We start from the raw sequence: 17,372 nt of genomic DNA on the forward strand, positions 1-17,372 counted from the left end.
CCCGCCTCCCACAATCCCTCCTCCACCCCAGACACACTCTCTTCCCTTCCTAAGACTACAGAAAGCTCAGATGCTTTCCTCTACAGATATAGAATCTAATCAGTGGTGGTTTTTGTTGTTTAGTTTCTGTTTGTGGTTGGGTTTTGATTTTTTGTTTTGTTTTGTTTTGTTTTGTTTTGTTTTTTATATCACAGCTCTATAATCCTGGGATTGCTGCTTTGTGAAACACTAGGGCACAGACCACATTGGAACCCCCAGCTATCTATTGTCACTCTCCCTTACCAAATCTGGACCTGCAGACCTCGTTTTTAATTACACCAAATCTCTTCTGATTTGCCCAATTTGCCATTACACCTCATTCCTTCCTCTTACCTAAACACAGACATAGACTCTATTCTAATTACACAATTTTGTGAAGACCACAAGCTCCCGATATTCCACATTTGCTGAACTAATCATTCATTCTTCTCTCCTCACACTTGTAATAATTATTCTTTGTAATAACTCAGTTCCTCGGACCACGAGCTCTAGCTCTCAACTGATAACCTATTGTTTCTCTTGAAAGGCAATATTGTATAGCAGATATTACATAACTACTATACATAGTATCTACTATATAGTGAGGCAAGAAAATGTAGGTTCGAATCTTGCAGTAGGCGTTTACCTTGAGAAAGATCTCTCTGTGCCCCAGTTTTCTTAGTTAGAAAAATGGGAATAAGAATAACACCTTTCTCATTAGAGTTCTTGTGAATGTCAAATGGGATAAAGCATACAATATCCCTTTGCTATGCAATCACAAGTTATTATTCAAAATATCAAGGGGCCGATTTATCGAACTATTCCTCTGATATTAGTGATCACAATTCTTTCTTTCTCTTTCTCTCTCTCTCTCTCTCTCTCTCTCTCTCTCTCTCTCTCTCTCTCTCTCTCTCTCTCTCTCTCCTTTTTTTTGCAGGGCAATGAGGGTTAAGTGACTTGCCCAGGATCACACACTTAGTAAGTGAAAGTGTCTGAGGTCAGATTCGAACTCAGGTACTCCTGAATCCAGGGCAGTTGCTTTATCCACTGCGCCACCTAGCTGCTCCCCATAATACTTCTTTTTAAGAAGCTTTTATAAAAGAACATTTATTTCAAAAGGTATAATCACAAATATACAAACTTATTTCCCCCAAATGTGGGAGGCATAATCCACCCTGCTCTATACCACCTCAGTCTCTGGAGAAGGGAAAGGGATTAGGTTCACAGCCTAGCTCAATTTCTATAGAAACCAGTCCCAGTTCGAAATCTAAAACCTCCATCAGGCTCCAGTCCCAGGTTCCCTGGCTTTTCAGTGCTTCCCTACTGGGCTAGCTGGCCTCACCACCCTGCCAGCAATATTGACTCCAAGGTCACCTTGGCTGGTACTGCTGAGTCTAATAGGTCTGGTAGGCATCACCCACCTGCCCCTAAAATTGAGAAAGTCAAATGGAACAGAACAGAAACAAAGACATTCTCCCTCCACGCCCCAGGCCCATTTCTTTGAGCCTGGATAAAAGAGGGAGAACAGAGGAAGGACCTTCTTCGCCTCTCACCCATTCAGTCCTTGTCCTCTACCATCATCCCCCACTGTGGGTGAATGATGAGCTTTATTCTCTGGGCACAGCAGAAAGGAGTGCACAGGAGAGAGAGAGCAAGGTAGAAAGAACTATTCAACACTTCTTAAATAGGTCCTGGGCATGATTGGCAGCTTTAGGCAATTGACTCTCCCTAGCAGCCACAACAACCTCACCTATGCACCCACAGATTCCACTAACTAGTCAACTCGATTACTCATTCTTAAAGGGATACATCTTTTTTTCAGAAGGAAGGAGCTAGATACCTCTTACTTGGAAAGTTATATTTTAATGATCCAGGGATGTTTGTAGAATTGTATCAGACCCCCTTTAACAATTGATCAATAAGCATTATCAGACCCCTAATAGGTACGAGACACTGCTCTAGGCATAATATATAAAGACAAAAGTAAAATAATCCCTACCTTCAGAAAATTTATATTGGGGGGGGGGCAGATAGCATGTGCATATATAGGGTTATACAAATAGATAAAAGGAGATTTTGTGGGATAGAGGACTAGCAGCTGAGGGAATCAAGATATGATTATATCCATTTTATAGATGAGGAAACTGAGGTCCACACAGGTTAAATGACTTGTTCAAGGTCATATAGAAAGTAGGCATATTAGAGGCAGGATCCTATGGTGCTCATTTTAGAGATTTTTTTTTAAAGCCTCAATGCAGGGATACCGCTTGTCTTAAGGCCACCCAGCTCTTCAGTGGTCAGTCTGAGATTAACACTCAGGCCTCTAGACTATCAGATAACTATGACTTCTAAGTCCTGATTTATGTAGTGACTCTGATTATAGCACAAAACCACAGCCTGGGTAAACGCTGCAGTGCTATGTACAGATAAGGGAGTGGGGGTGGAAGGTGTAATTCATCACTCAATATGATGAAGACATGGCCATGGTAGGGAGAAGCCAAATGATAACAGGAGACTGCAAGCTGAGCAGTTTGCAAACTTTATAGGACTTCTCAATACTTCCTTGATTTAATTTGATATGGGCCCTGAGTAAGGGAAGGGAAAAAAGGCCTTTCTTCTCTGTCAATATCCACATGATCCAGGGAAGAGGGAGATTGTTTATTCTCCTAGAAACAAACAACTGACCCTCTAAGGGGATAGGGGAGCCCCCTCTCAGTGACCTCCAGGGCCTTGCTCTTCTTTCTTGCTGATTATGGAAAGCATCCTCCCGCAGGAGCAGGACTCCTTCCTGAAGGAAGAAACCAGTGGGAAAGAGAACAAGTGAAGAAAAGAAGGCAGTTCATTGGCCAGAAAAAAATTCCTTCTTCTCTCCTCTTCAATATTTTTTATTATTTATTTTTTTAATCTGAATTTAACATACAACAAAAAGAAAAATAATACATTTCCATATACTACATAGAATAGAAAAAGTAGACCACATATGAAAACCCAAATCACCCATTTTTAAAAGTATATACTAAGTTCAATTTATTTCTTTCAAAGCTGTGCTGCTTATCTGTTTCCTTCTGAACTTCCTTCAACATGTTACTTTCTTTTCTTTTTTAAAAAAATTTATTTATTTAGAATTCCCCCCAAGTTACAGGTAAAAAAAACCCAAACTTTTTCACATTGATTTTTTAAAACTTTGTGTTCCAAATTTTCTTCCTCCCTCCCACCTCACCCCTCCTTAAGAAATCAAGCAATTCAATATAAGTCATACCCATGCAGTCATGCAAAACATCTTTACATTAGTCAGGTTGTGAAAGAAAACAGACAAAGTAACTTTAGAAAGAGGAACTAACAAATAACATTATACTTCAATCTTTATTCAGAAGATGTTCCTTTCAAAAGCTATTCTACTTATCTGTTTCCTTCTTTGCATTAAAAAAATGTTTCAATGACTCTATTTTCTTCCTTTTTGTTTTGCTGTCTCTGTTGCTAGTTGCCCTCTGTCCTCCCCAATACAAAAAGAAAAATACAGTCTTTACAATATATAATCATAGTCAAGCAAAACAAAATCTAAACATCTTCAATGTCCAAAAAGGTGTGTTTAATTCTATACCTTGAGTCTATCATCTTTTTGTCAGGAAGTGGGCAGGATGCTTCCTCATCAATCCTCTGGAGTCTTTTCTTCTTCAATATTTCTATAGACATACATACATATGATATCTATAGGCATTTACCTGCTATTGTAGTTCAGAGATGGGGAGCCCCCATATTGTAGGTTAAATCCAGCCCTTGATTTGGCTTTGTTCAGTCGTCAAAATGATATTGCAGTGCAGCCCTGAGGCCATGATTAGGCTGGTGTGGCTATCTAAGCATGATTTCTTTTTTTTGTTTGTTTGTTTTTGTTTTTGTTTTTTGGTTTTGCAGGGCAACGAGGGTAAAGTGACTTGCCCAGGGTCACACAGCTAGTAAGTGTCAAGTGTCTGAGGCTGGATTTGAACTCGGGTCCTCCTGACTCCAGAGCCAGTGCTCTATCCACTGCGCCACCTAGCTGCCCTAAAGCATGATTTCTGATGACTTAAGGGTACTGCTGAGGTATGAACAGGAGTTAATAAGTTATTTAACCCGGGCTGAAAAGAACAGTGACAAGAGAGAAGCCAGCAGCCCAAGAGAGAAAGGAATTTATTTCAGAAGCAGGACAATAAAATGAAAAGAGAGATCTTGGGACTAGTCTTGGTTATGCCATAAACTCTGGGTCTTCTTGTTCTCATCTACCATGGGAAGGTCATAGCAGAAAGAGTATTTAACAATCATTTAGCCCAGGGATTCTCAACTGTGTGATGTGAGGAGCTCATCAAGGGGGTACAGAAATATTTTGATAAGATTTTTTAAAATTTCATTTCATTTCAATGAATTTGCAAAATTGTGGGTGTGCCATTGATATTCTTATTCAATGTACTCACAAAGTTCTAATTCTGTTCATGTTCATGTTTACTAATGTCTGTGAATGAGGACACTCTATCCTATTCCCAACCGAACCCAAAGCCAAACATGATACTGTAGAGCTCTCTTCCAAAAACTACTCTGAGAATAAATGTTGCTTGATAAGCAACAGAATTGAGGGTTTTACTAATTTACTTGCCCCATTCCAATAAACATTTAACAACTTTGTAATCCTGAAAATGCTATGTACCGAATCAAGTTTTCTTTGTGGAAAAATTAATCTATTTTATTTCTTATGTGCATATACGTGATAAACTCTAAATTTGTTTCCTTTCATATTAAATAGGGAGCATAACAGTTTACTGAAAGCCAAGGGATATGTTGTTGATCAGTCATTTTTCAGCTGTGTCTGACTCTTCATGGCCCTACTTGGGGTTTTCTTGGTAAAGATACTAGAGTGGTTTGCCATTTCCTTCTCCAGCTCATTTTACAGATGAGGCAACTGAGGCATACAGGGTTAGGTGACTTACCCAGGGTCACACAGCTACTATCTGAAGCCAGATTTGAACTCAAGAAGATGAGCCTTCCTAATGTATGAGATGATTATGGATTTGAGTCAGATTAAACTCTGAGGATGGAGTCTGGAAGATACCCAGCCCTGCCCCAGTATAGTTAGCTTAAAAGTTTATTGCTTGTCAAATTCCCACTGTCTCCTTTAAGTGTTATTGACAATTAACAGCATTTTTACTTCTGCTCAGTCTCCCCACTTGTCAGCTACATCTTAGTTTTATCTGGAATCCATCATGTGTCAGAACCCCAGTCCCTGTTGAGTGGGTTGGGGAGTTTGCCCACCAATTCAATACTCAGGACTCAAGAAGAAAGGACAAGGCTCAGCACAGGATGTAGCAATTAAGTTGAGACCAGATGTTAAGTGACATGTCTCTTTTTCTCAGAGCAGAATCCCCTTGGCCCTAGGGTCCCAACAATGGATTATTCTTTTATTCTTTATTCTATTTCTTTGATTTTCCAACATAGCTGAAGATAAATTTTAATCCTGTCATCCTTCTAAAATTAACATGACTACAAAACAATGCTGAAACACCTGAGTGACTCTTCCTCTTATTCAAGTTGAATATCTTTAGAGATAGGGGCTGGGAGACGGGAGTCAGTGAGAACTGTGGGATCTGAAACATCTGACTGTCACTCCCCCGTTCCCTCTTCCTTCGGTTTGACCTTGTTTCCCCTCCCCTTTTCCCCCTTGTTCCTGGAACACATATGCATGTCTTCATACATTGATCACGAGCTAAACATGCACCCTGGGTGAGACAGGATTGGATGTTAGATTGTGAGCTCACCCTAGTGTGCATGGGGACTTCTCCTGCAGACCAACATTCCTATAAAAGCTCAAGGCATGTATTAGCTATTGCGACTCAGTTATTGAGTTTGCCTATTCCTGCAGGAATGTAATAAATCTGTCTCTGCTTGACTTGGTGGTCTCCTCGAGTTATTTGGGTAAACTGAGGCAGTTTGCCACAAACACTAATTTCAGGCCTGACATATTATTAACTGTACAACCTAGCTGCCCCAAAAGATATGAGCCCTGCCCCTCCCCCCCAAAAAAAAGGTATGGAAACACCTGATCTCGTGAAGATGAAAGACATTGAAAGCCAATGAAATTAAGTGATTTGTTCAAAGTCTCACAGAGTAGTAAAGCCATAATTTGAACCTAGGTTCTCTGATTCCAAACCTCATATTCTATCATATCATGCTGCCTCCCACTCCTGGACCATCTGAGTCTCCATAAGATCTAACATTCTATAATTTTATCTCAATACTGGGGTTGTGCTGGGTCAGAGTTTCTCTTGGTCTGTGACTCACACATTTCTCCCTTCTAGCCTGGGATATGACTGTCTGGTACACTGGCAGCCGCCCTCCGCCCTCGCAGACCTGCCTAAAGACATGACTGCTGATTCTCTTTATTTATTCTCCCTGTTTTCCTATTACTTCTCCCCCCCCAAAAAAAACCCCCCAAAACTCAAACCCTATGATTAATCTGCTCCCATCAGACTCAGGGTGGGTGTTTACTGAAGTTGCAATTATCTAGATAATTCAAGGGGGAAAGAAAAGTTCATTGAGCCCTCCCACCAGCACCTGGCTTTTTTCTTAAATTATCCAGATAGTTTGAGAGTTCTATATAAACTTTCTACACTGCCAGAATTTACCAGATAATACCCCAATTCTTAGACCCATTGTCTTTGAAGAGGAAGGCAACAAGCATTTATTAAATGCTTACTATGTGCCAAGTGGGCAGCTAGGTGGAGCAGTGGATACAGTGCAGGGCCTAGAGTCAACACATCTTCCTGAGTCCAAATCTGGCCTCAAAAACTTACCTGCTGTGTGACCCTGGGCAAGTCACTTCACTCTGTTTCAGTTTCCTCATCTGTAAAATGAGTTGGAGAAGGAAATGGCAAACCCCATCAGTATCTTTGCCAAGAAAACCTCAAATGGGGTCATAAAGAGTCAGACACAACTGAAAACAGCTGAACAAAAACAGCAATATGTGCCAAGCATTGGAGCTACAAAGATAAGCAAAAAGACAGTTCCTGGTGCCACAGTGGATAAAACACCAGTCTGGAGTCAGGAGGAACTGAGTTCAAATGTGGCCTCAGACACTTGCTAGCTATATGACCCTGGGCAAATCACTTAACCCTGCTTACCTCTCCCTACCCCCAAAAAAGAAAGACAGTCCTCCCCTCAAAGAACTTACATTCTAATGGAGTATGACAAGACATAAAACTGAGAACCTGAAAAGATTAGAGAGGTCTCAAGGGAAGATACCCAATGGGGGTACTGGGGCAAAATCCAGAGAGTCAGAAATACAACCTGAGGGGAATGAAGCATGGCCAGTCTGGGCCCAGTCACAAAATGGAGGCTCTAGAACTCACCAATAGGAGAAGGGGCCCTGCTATGGTGGAGGGAGGAAGAAGGTCCCAGACACTGAGGAAAGTTCTAGGATAAGAAAGCAGCTGAGTAATGGTGGCAAAGTCCCTGTAGTTTCTATGTAATTTTTTCATATATTCTTTTTAAAAGGTTTTATTTATTTTATTCTGAACTTAAGAAATAAAATACGCATTTCCATAACACAGTAGAAGAGAAAAAGGATGATTGTACATGAAACTACAAATCTATTATACACACCTTGCTATTCCTTTTAAATGTATAATAAAGTTATCATGTAATTTTCTTTTCCTTTTTTTCTTCCCTCCCCCTGCCCTAGAGATGGCTACCATTGGACACAGATATGTATATGTATGTAAATCATTCTATATGTAATTCTATTTGTCAGTTTTTTCCCTGGATGCAGATAGTGTCTTCATTCACATGTCCTTTGTAGTTAATTTGAGCATTTATAATAGTCAAAATGACATTCATTCAAAATTGTTCTTAAAATAATATTGTTTGATCCAAAACAATCCTGAAGGACTAATGATGAAGCATATTATCCACCTCCAAAGAAAAAACTGATACTGATTGGACACAAACTGAAGCATGCTATTTTTTACTTTCTTTTATTTTTTCTTTAATTCGTTTTCTTATACAAAATGACTAACATGGTAATGTTTTACATAATTGTACATTTATAACCTATATCTGATTGCTTACATACTCAAGGAGGGGGAAGGGGAGGGAAGAAAGGAGGGATAGAATTTGGAACTCAAAACTTTAAATAAAAATGTTTATTATTTTTTAAAAAACCCAATATTGTTGTTACTATATACGACATTCTCTTGTCTTAAATAGTTCCTCGTGGACTATAAAACAGGAGGCAAACATCTCAGCCTGGCATATCTTTCACTCTACTTTGGCCAAGCTGGTTTACTCCTCGCTTTTCCTCACCTTATGCTTCCAACCCCTGCCTGTCCATTCTTATGTTATTCACTGTAGCTGACCTGACCGTTCATCCTCTATCTGGCCTTAAGATGCTCTTTCTACTTCAACTCACTCCTGTAGTGATGATTGGCAATTGATTTTTATGCTGCTTGCTTTATGCCTTCTCTGCAACTAGCCTGAGCTCTTAGAAAAAAACCAAGAGCTGTTTAATAACAACAGCTGATTTCTTTATTAATTTATTACAATTCAATTTTTTTATATCTTTTGTTTTTAGATTATATATTTTTTTTAGTAAGTAGCAAGTAAACTCATTTATCTGAGCAAAACAACAAACAGAGATCAGGGTGTTATACAAATTAGAATATGCAACATATACAAAAATATGAATGTTACCTTCATTTTTAAATCAATTCTTTCTCTCTGACCAACAAATGTGCCACCCCTAATGATATAAAATAAAAAGGGGGGGAGGAATCAGTTCAGCAAAGCTGATCAACGTATCAACTGAGTCGGAAAGTATAGGCAGTGTTCCACATCCATGGCCTACCACAAGGGAGGATAGTGCAATTTTTCTTTTCTTTTTTTAGGAAGAAACTTGTCCATTATAATTAAGTAGCATTTACTTTTATAGTGTTTTTTTTTTAACTTACATTGTTGTAGTCATTGTGTACTACAACTGTTTTATAATTGAAGGTCACGGCCTATAACCTCAAGCTCTGGCCTTACATGGATTAAATTTGATCTTATAGTAATAAATAAGGTGGCATAGCAGATAGGGTGCTGGACCTGAAGTCGGGAAGACATCTTCCTGAGTTCAAATCTGGTCTCAGACACTTACTAGTTCTGTGATTCTGGGAAAGCCACTTAACCCTGTTTGCCTCAGTTTCCTCATCTATAAAATGAGCTGGAGAAGAAAATGACAAACCATTCCAGTATCTTTATCAGGAAAATCTCAAATGGGGTCCCAGAATATATACTGGACCCAACCAAAGTGACTGCACAACAACAATAATAAAAGTTAATATTTATAAAACATTTTCAGGTTTATAAAACACTTAACATACATTATCTCATTTGATCTTCCCAACAAGCCTGTGAGGTAAATGCTATTATTATTTCTATTTTTAGAAATGAAGAAACTGAGGTTGCTAGGGGTTAAATGACTTCCAGAGAGGGTTCCATAGCTGGTAGATGACTGAAGATAGATTTGATCTCAGATTTTCCTGATTCTGAGCCTAGCATTCTTTAAAGAAGAAGGTCAGGAATAATGACTGAATAACCCTTGTGTGCAAAGCCGTGTGTTAGATGACACCAGGAAGAGAAGATATGCCAGCAAAAGACCTCTGGCTAGTCTCAAGGAACCCAGATTTTTATGAGATGACCCTTAGATTGACCCCAGAATGGTCCTTTTGATGGTAGAAACTACACAGACACAGAGCACTTACAAAGAACTATGAAACAACTATTTAATCAATTGCCTAGTAAGTGAAATTTAAAAGAGGTACAAAAAAATCCAGTGAAGAATATGGCCCCCATCTTTTTCATGTTTAATTTCCACCAATGGGAAATAGACTAAATCACCATACTCCTTGGGCCAAAGAAGGGGCTTTTGAGAGATGAGGATTTGTCCAAGAGACTCTCCTTTGAAGGCTGGTTTTCAAGGGTTTCAGAAATTCAGTAGCTACTGCCTTCAGAATGGATGGTCTTCCCCTGTCCAGAGAGAGAGGTGTCAGTGATCTCTCTGTCAGATCAAGGAAATATTTCAACTTAGACCACATCAATCTGGATCAATATATCCTAAAGGAGGTTTACCAGAAAACTAGCAGCCTTAACTTAAATTCTTTAGGTCTCAGTATCTCCACCTGTAATTTCTGTCTTGCCATCTTAGTCCCATGAATTTTAGTGCTCTGAATCTAGCCTTAAACCTTATATAGGAATTCCCTAGGAGAATAATAACTCCATTTGTCATTTTTAGAGTGCTTTAAAAGGTTTCCAAAATGCTTGATATATGTAAGGCAGTTGGTCTTTTACAGACCTAATCACAGAAAATGGGTATAAGAAAAAGGTCATAAACGAACATTAAAAATGCAACAGGACCAAACGACCCTTTTATGAAGTATAAATAAGTTCTTTGAGTGAATCAAAAGGGAAATGGATGAGCAATGATGAACCACATGCCCAGGTGACTCTTAAAAAAGTCAAGAAGTCAGACTCTAAAAAAAAAATACACAGAGCTGGAGAAGGGGAGACCTAAAGAAATAGAAGTTTCATAAAGTTAACACAAAGGAAGGGTAGGGCCAGGACTCTAGGAACAAGGTTGTGTGGGCTGGTAGGACATGAGGAGTGTTAGGGACAGCTGTGTTGCTGAGATCCCCCCTTCTAACTGTGGAACTCAAACAATATATCTGAGTCCTATTCCTCCCCTTGGGTTTCCTCATGGGAGCCTGAAGCCTTTTGTCTGTTAACCTTCCTTTATTTTTAAATATTCACTTGTCTTTATAAACTGTGTTAACTGTAGTCATTTTCTAGTCTGGATGTACTTGCGGGAATTGCTTTTGGGAGAGGCAACTGAGGGGAAGCATCCCCTAGAGAAGAGAGAAACAGATTTAACATTGAGGTGTTTTGTCAGAGTGCTTTCTATGGCTGGGGGCTCAGAGCTAAAAATAGAGAGAATTACAGATGCTTTTGTTGCAGCTTCAAAGAGTGGAAAGACTGTTTATATTAGGAATCCCATTTAGGCTGAGTCACTTGTAGGGACAGGGGCATATAGGAGTGGCTCCATAATACCTCTCATCACTGCTATGCAGATATTCCATTTGATTCTCACAACAACCCTGTGGGATAAATACTATAGATTTTATCATCCTCATTTCATAGATGAAGAAACTGAGGTTCAGGGAAGTTACAACAACCCTGAAGGTAGTAGCTATTTGAAAGTTCAGAAGGTTGTTGTGAAGATAAAGCCAATAATGGGTGTGAGAGTTCTTTAAAATTTGTGAAATGCTACATGAAAGGCGATTGTCATTTTTATTATAAATGTGGAATATGTTAATGACATCTTCACCATGAAGACATGGACTCCTGCCTAAACTAAGCATATCCATCTTTACAATCTCTGCCTTGTGCCATGACCCCTGGGGATGCTAAATAAGCATATAAAGTAGTCCCTCCAAGGAACATAACATAGAAAACTTAAAGCCTGTCTCCTTTCCCAAGCTAGAAAGAAGGAATAGAGGCGGATGAACAGCCTCTGTTTTCAAGGTTTAGAGGATTTAGGAACTTTTCTTTCCTGAAAACCTCAGCCATGGGTTCTATCTATTATGGGGACTTACAAACCTATGCATGTCCAGCCCCAACCTGGGGTTCATGGAATAAACAATGACCACTTCCTTATTTGTTAGCCCTATGGAGGAAGGATACAGAAAAGGGGCATCAATAAAGATCTTTAGTTGGGGAAGATTACTTGGAGAAAGTAGGACTTGAGTTGGGCCTTAAAGGGATGGATAGGATTAGAGCAGACAAGAGAGAGGATGAAGGCCAATCCAAATGTTGTTAGGACTTCTGGGTTGTAGGAAACTCTCCTGAAATGGCAGGATGCCATAGGGCAGTCACAGATCATAAAGAGGGAAGGCTTGGAATGAGGAAGACCCATTTTCCCAAGTTCAAATCTGTCCTCAGCTACTTACTAGCTATGTGACCCTGGGTAAGTCACTTAACCCCGTTTGCCTCAGTTTCTTCATCTGTAAAACAATCTGGAGAAGGAAATGGCAAACCAGTCCAGTATCTTTACCAAGAAAACCTGCAATGGTATCATGAAGAGTCAGACATGACTGAACAACAACCAAAATACTTATAAATGAGGAAGAAATAGTTGAAGCCCATAATAGTCCCTTTTCTGGGGAAATTTCATGCTATTATTTAGCATTTCAAGGAACAGGATGGAAATTGACAGGTGAGCTGGGAAAGTCACCTAATGCAAAGTGCCACAAGCATCTCAGGAGGCAGAAGCAGATCCACTTGGCAGTTTCTTCCCTAGAGATGGAGGACGTTACTAGGCATTACGTGGGTCACACAGGAGATCAAGAGGAGCTTAAAATAAACCCAGAGCTGACATTTGGTGTCTTTTTTTCTTCTTCTTCTTTGATAGAAGAGAAGAGGTGTGAAGGACCTAAAGCAAGAAAGACTTGCCTGCCCTAGTGCCTGAAATTCCCACTCTCAATCATTCAGTCATTCAATAAACATTTGCCCAGAGCTGGCTACATGCAAGGCACTGTGCTATGTGCTGTGGGAGATAATGAAATAGACATGAGTTTCCTTGCTCTTTCCCAAGCCCAACGTGGCTGGTTACAAGAATAGCATCCTAGTCCTCAGAGAGCTTTGTTTCCTCCTCAAAGACTACCATCGAGCAAAGTGATTAGTGACACAGTCCAAGGGAGGAAATGAAATTGTAACAGCAGACTCTGAGAAACCAACAAGGTACTTGCTTGATTTCAATAAAAGTAAAAATGGCATAGAAATCCCCATTTAATTTTGAAGGGCTGCATCATTCTTTTGAGCTCCATAGGCAGGCAACAGGCAACAGACATTTATTAAATCCTTCTTATGTGGCAAGCACTGGAGTAAAAGCTGGGGGGATACTTGTTAGTGTTGTTCAGTTGTATCAGTCATGTTTGATTCTTCATGACCCCATTTGGGGTTTTCTTAGCAAAGATACAGGAGTGGTATGCCATTTCCTTTTCCAGCTCATTTTACGGATGAGGAAACTGAGACAAACAGGGTCAAGTGACCTGCCCAGGGTCACACAGCTAGTAAGTGGCTAAGGCCAGATTTAAACTAAGATCTTCCTGACTCCAGGGCCAGCACTCTATCGATTGTGCTAGCCAGCTGTCTAGACAGTGTCAAACGACCAGGGTGCATAAATACTTGCATGTAGTTGTTGCTTTATTAATATTTTTATATAAAGGAACTTTCATTGTTTGATCATTTCAGTTGTATCTGGCTTTCTGTGACCTTTTTTTGGGTTTTCTTGGCAAAGATACTGGAGAGGAAACTGGGGTAAACAGGGTTAAGTGATTTGCCCAGAGTTACCCAGCTAGTAAGTGTCTGAGACCAGATTTGAATTCAGGTCTTCCTGACTCCAGGCCTGGCACTCTATACACTGTGTCATCTAGCTGCCCCCAATAAAAGCAAAAGGAAAGTCCCTGCAAAGACAAACAGATAAATAAAAAAAATACCCCTTGCCCTCAAGGAGCTTACATTCTAATCGGGGAAGACAACATCCAAAAGGGAACTTAAAAGTAGAAGGGAGGAATGTTGGAAGAGGGATGGCATCAGAGTATAGACAGGGAGGTAGTGGTAAAATCACAAGTAAAGCCAGGAGGGGAATGAAGAATGATTGGCCTAGACCCAATTCCCAAAAAGAGGCTCTTGGAGAAACTCAACAACAGAAGAAGGGGGACACTGGAAAAAATGAAAGTCCCAGGGTGAGAAGGTCCCAGTCACTGAGGTAAGGATGCAGAACTCGAGAATGAGATATAAAGTGACCTCCCCATCCCTCCCCATACTGCACTGAGGGAGCAAGTCTTTAACAGCACGAACCAGATCATCACCAGGGAAGATGGCTACCTTGGGAGGCTGTCGACATAAAAACAAAGTTTGGACCCTTAGCCCAGTTACACGCAGAGAAACAGAGAGTGTGAGAAAGAGACTATGAAATTCCTCCAGGATAGTTGACCACAAGAACTAGAGGAAGAAGGAGAAAGCACTGAAGGTTGAAGGTTCCATTTCTACCAAGTTTAGGTATAGAGTGAATTTTGTAGGGATCTACAAAGTAAGTGAACAGATGAGGACTTTATGCTCTTTAGGTCTTGGAAGACAAGGCAACCTTTCCACTTACCAAAGTATCAGGAAGAAGGAGATGTTCCTCAGGAAAATGGAATCAGGCTTTCCAATTGATAATTAGTCAAAGGATATGAACAGACAACTTTCAGAAGAAGAAATCAAATCTATCAATGATCACATGAAAAAAATGCTTCAAATCACTAGTGAATAGAGAACCTATTAGACTGTCTAACATGACAGAAAAGGAAAATGGTAAGTGTTGGAGGGGAAATAGAGGCACTAATGCACTATTAGGGGAGTTGTGAACTGGTCCAACCATTCTGGAGAACAATTTGGAACTATACCCACAGGGCTATGAAACTGTTCATACCTTTTGCCCAACAATACCACTACTTGGTCTGTGCGTTCAAAGAGATCAAAGAATAGTGAAAAGGACCTATTTGTGCAAAAATATTTTGTGGTAGCAAAGAATTGGAAATTGAGGGGATGATCATCAATTGGGGAAGTCTGAACAAGTTGTGGTATGTGATGGTGATGGAATACTATTGTTCTATAAGAATTGACAAGCAAAATGATTTCAGCAAAACCTGGAAAGACATGAACTGATGCACAGTGAAGTGAACAGAACCAGGAGAACAATGTACAAAGTAAAAGCAATGTTGTAACAACATCAACTGTGAAAGACTTAAATACCAACCAGGACAATGATACAAGACAATTCCAAAGGATCCATGATTTAAAAATGCTATCTGCCTCCAGAGAAAGAACTGGCAAATTCTGAGTGCCCATTGAAGCATACTTTTTCCACTTTATTCATGTTTCTTACTTTTTCTTGTTATTACTGGTTTTTGTAACATGGCTAATATGGAAATATGTTTTGTATGACTTCACATTACATAATTGATATCCTATTTCTTGCCTTCTCAATGGGTAGGGAAGGGTGGGAGGGAGCAAGAATTTGGAACTAATTTTTTTTATTGGACGTCCTTAAAAATAAATCATTAAAAAAAGAAATGGAATAAGGGTTTCAAGAGAGTAGAAAAGAAGAAAAAAATCTGAAGAAGCAAAAGAAACTCCTGAGGTGAGGAAGTTGGTGAGGAAACCAGTAGGAGCCAATGTTTTCCTACTCAAACAATCAAGGCTGAATTACCCTTTTCCTAAGAGACCAATTGTCCAGCATAAGAGAGAAGCCTGCCCTGGTCATTCCACCTTTGGAGTATTGTGTTCAGTTCTGGGTACCATGTTTTTGGAGAAGTGTTCAGAGGAGGGCAATCAGGGTGGTGAAGAGCCTGGAGTTTACACCACATGACGATCTGTTGAAGTTGGGAGTGTTTAAGCCTGGAAAAGAGAAAATCTAAAGTTAGCATTATAGAGCTGTCTTCAAGTATTTTTAGGACTGTCATATGGAAGAAGAATTGGACTTAGCATCATAAGATTTGGAGTTGAAGGAACCTTAGAGCCCATCATCTACTTCTCCTTCCCCTCCCATTTTATAGATGAGAAAACTGAGGTTCAGAGCATGTGACTTACACATAGGTAAGGTAGCAGAGCCAGGATTCAATCTAGAAGTGACTCCAAATCCACCCCTCTTTCCACTGTTCTTCTTGTTCCTACAGGGCAGAGGTAGGAAAGGATGCTAAGAAAAGCAGAAGCTATGAAGGGATAAATTTATCCTTAAAATAAGAAAAGACTTCCTAACCATGGGAGACTTCCTAACCATAATGAAATGTACTGACTTGGGAGGTAGTGAGCTCCTCATTACTGAGTGTCTTCAAGCAAAGACTAGATGACCACTTGTCAGGTATGTTGTAAAGGGGCAGCTAGGTGGTACTATAGTTCATAGAGCACTGACTAAAATACTAGCTTTGACCCTGGGCAAGTCAGTTAAGCTCTCTGCCTCAGTTTTCTTATCTGTTAAATGGACATAATAATTGCACCACTCTTCCAGGGTTGTTGTGAGGTAATAATTGTAAAGCACTTAGCACAGCGCCTGGAATTCAGTGTTATATAAATTAATTGTTATATATAGTGTTATATAAAATTAATTGTTGGGGGCAGCTAGGTGGCACAGTGGATAAAGCACTGGCCCTGGATTCAGGATCACCTGAGTTCATGTCTCACCTCAGACACTAGCTGTGTGACCCTGGGCAAGTCACTTAACCCTCATTGCCCCTCCAAAAAAACCCCAAAGACACAAAAAACAAAAAAGGAAACAATGAAGGCAAATGATGTTTGTGGGTTGCCTATAATATGTTGTAACCAGCTACATTGGACTTTTGGAAATAGTACTTGATTGGTCATCAGGAAACTCATTCATTGCTTCCAGAACACCTCCCTAATTAAGTTAGGAAGGCTTCCAGGGAGAAATATTGCATCAGAGGAGACAAAAAAACCCCCAAACCCACTGGATTCATTTAGTCAAGAAATATTTATGAAGTGTATACTGTATGCTTAGCACAGTGCCTGACAAATAGGTATTTAATATATATTTATTGATTATTGATTGAAGGTTCTATACTAGGTCCTGGAGGAAGATAGAAAACTTAGATAAAACACATCTGCCCTCAAGGAGCTTGCAGTCTAAGAGAATAAGTCACAAACTCATAGAGTACTTTGGAATTGTCTTTTTAAAATAATTTATTTATTTTAAACATTCTTTTCTTTTGCATTTTAAATTCCAAAATCTTTCCCTCCCACCCATTGAGAAGAGTATAATAGGATAACAATAACATATTCCATATTAGCCATGTTGCAAAAAATAATAAAAGTAAGAATCATAAAGAAAGTTTTTGGGTTGATTTTTCTTTTTTAGTGAGGCAATTAGGGTTAAGTGACTTGCCCAGGGTCACACAGCTAGTTAAGTGTCTGAGGCCAGATTTGAACTCAGGTACTCCTGAATCCAGGGCTGGTGCTCTATCCACTGTGCCACCTACCTGCCCCATAAAGAAAGTTTTAAAAGTATATTTCAATCTGCACTCAGTTCATCAGTTCTCTCTTTGGAGATAGCATTTTTTATCACAGGTCCTTTGGAATGATCTTGGATCATTATCTTGATCACAGTAGTCAAGTCTTTCACAGTTGATGCTGTCACAATATTGCTGTTACTATATACAATGCTCTCCTGGTTCTGTTCACTTCACTTTACATCAGTTCATATACATCTTCCTAGGTTTTTCTGAAACCATCCTGCTTGT

The sequence above is a fragment of the Dromiciops gliroides genome, chromosome 2 (genome assembly GCF_019393635.1).
Source record: "Dromiciops gliroides isolate mDroGli1 chromosome 2, mDroGli1.pri, whole genome shotgun sequence".
Taxonomy (NCBI): domain Eukaryota; kingdom Metazoa; phylum Chordata; class Mammalia; order Microbiotheria; family Microbiotheriidae; genus Dromiciops; species Dromiciops gliroides.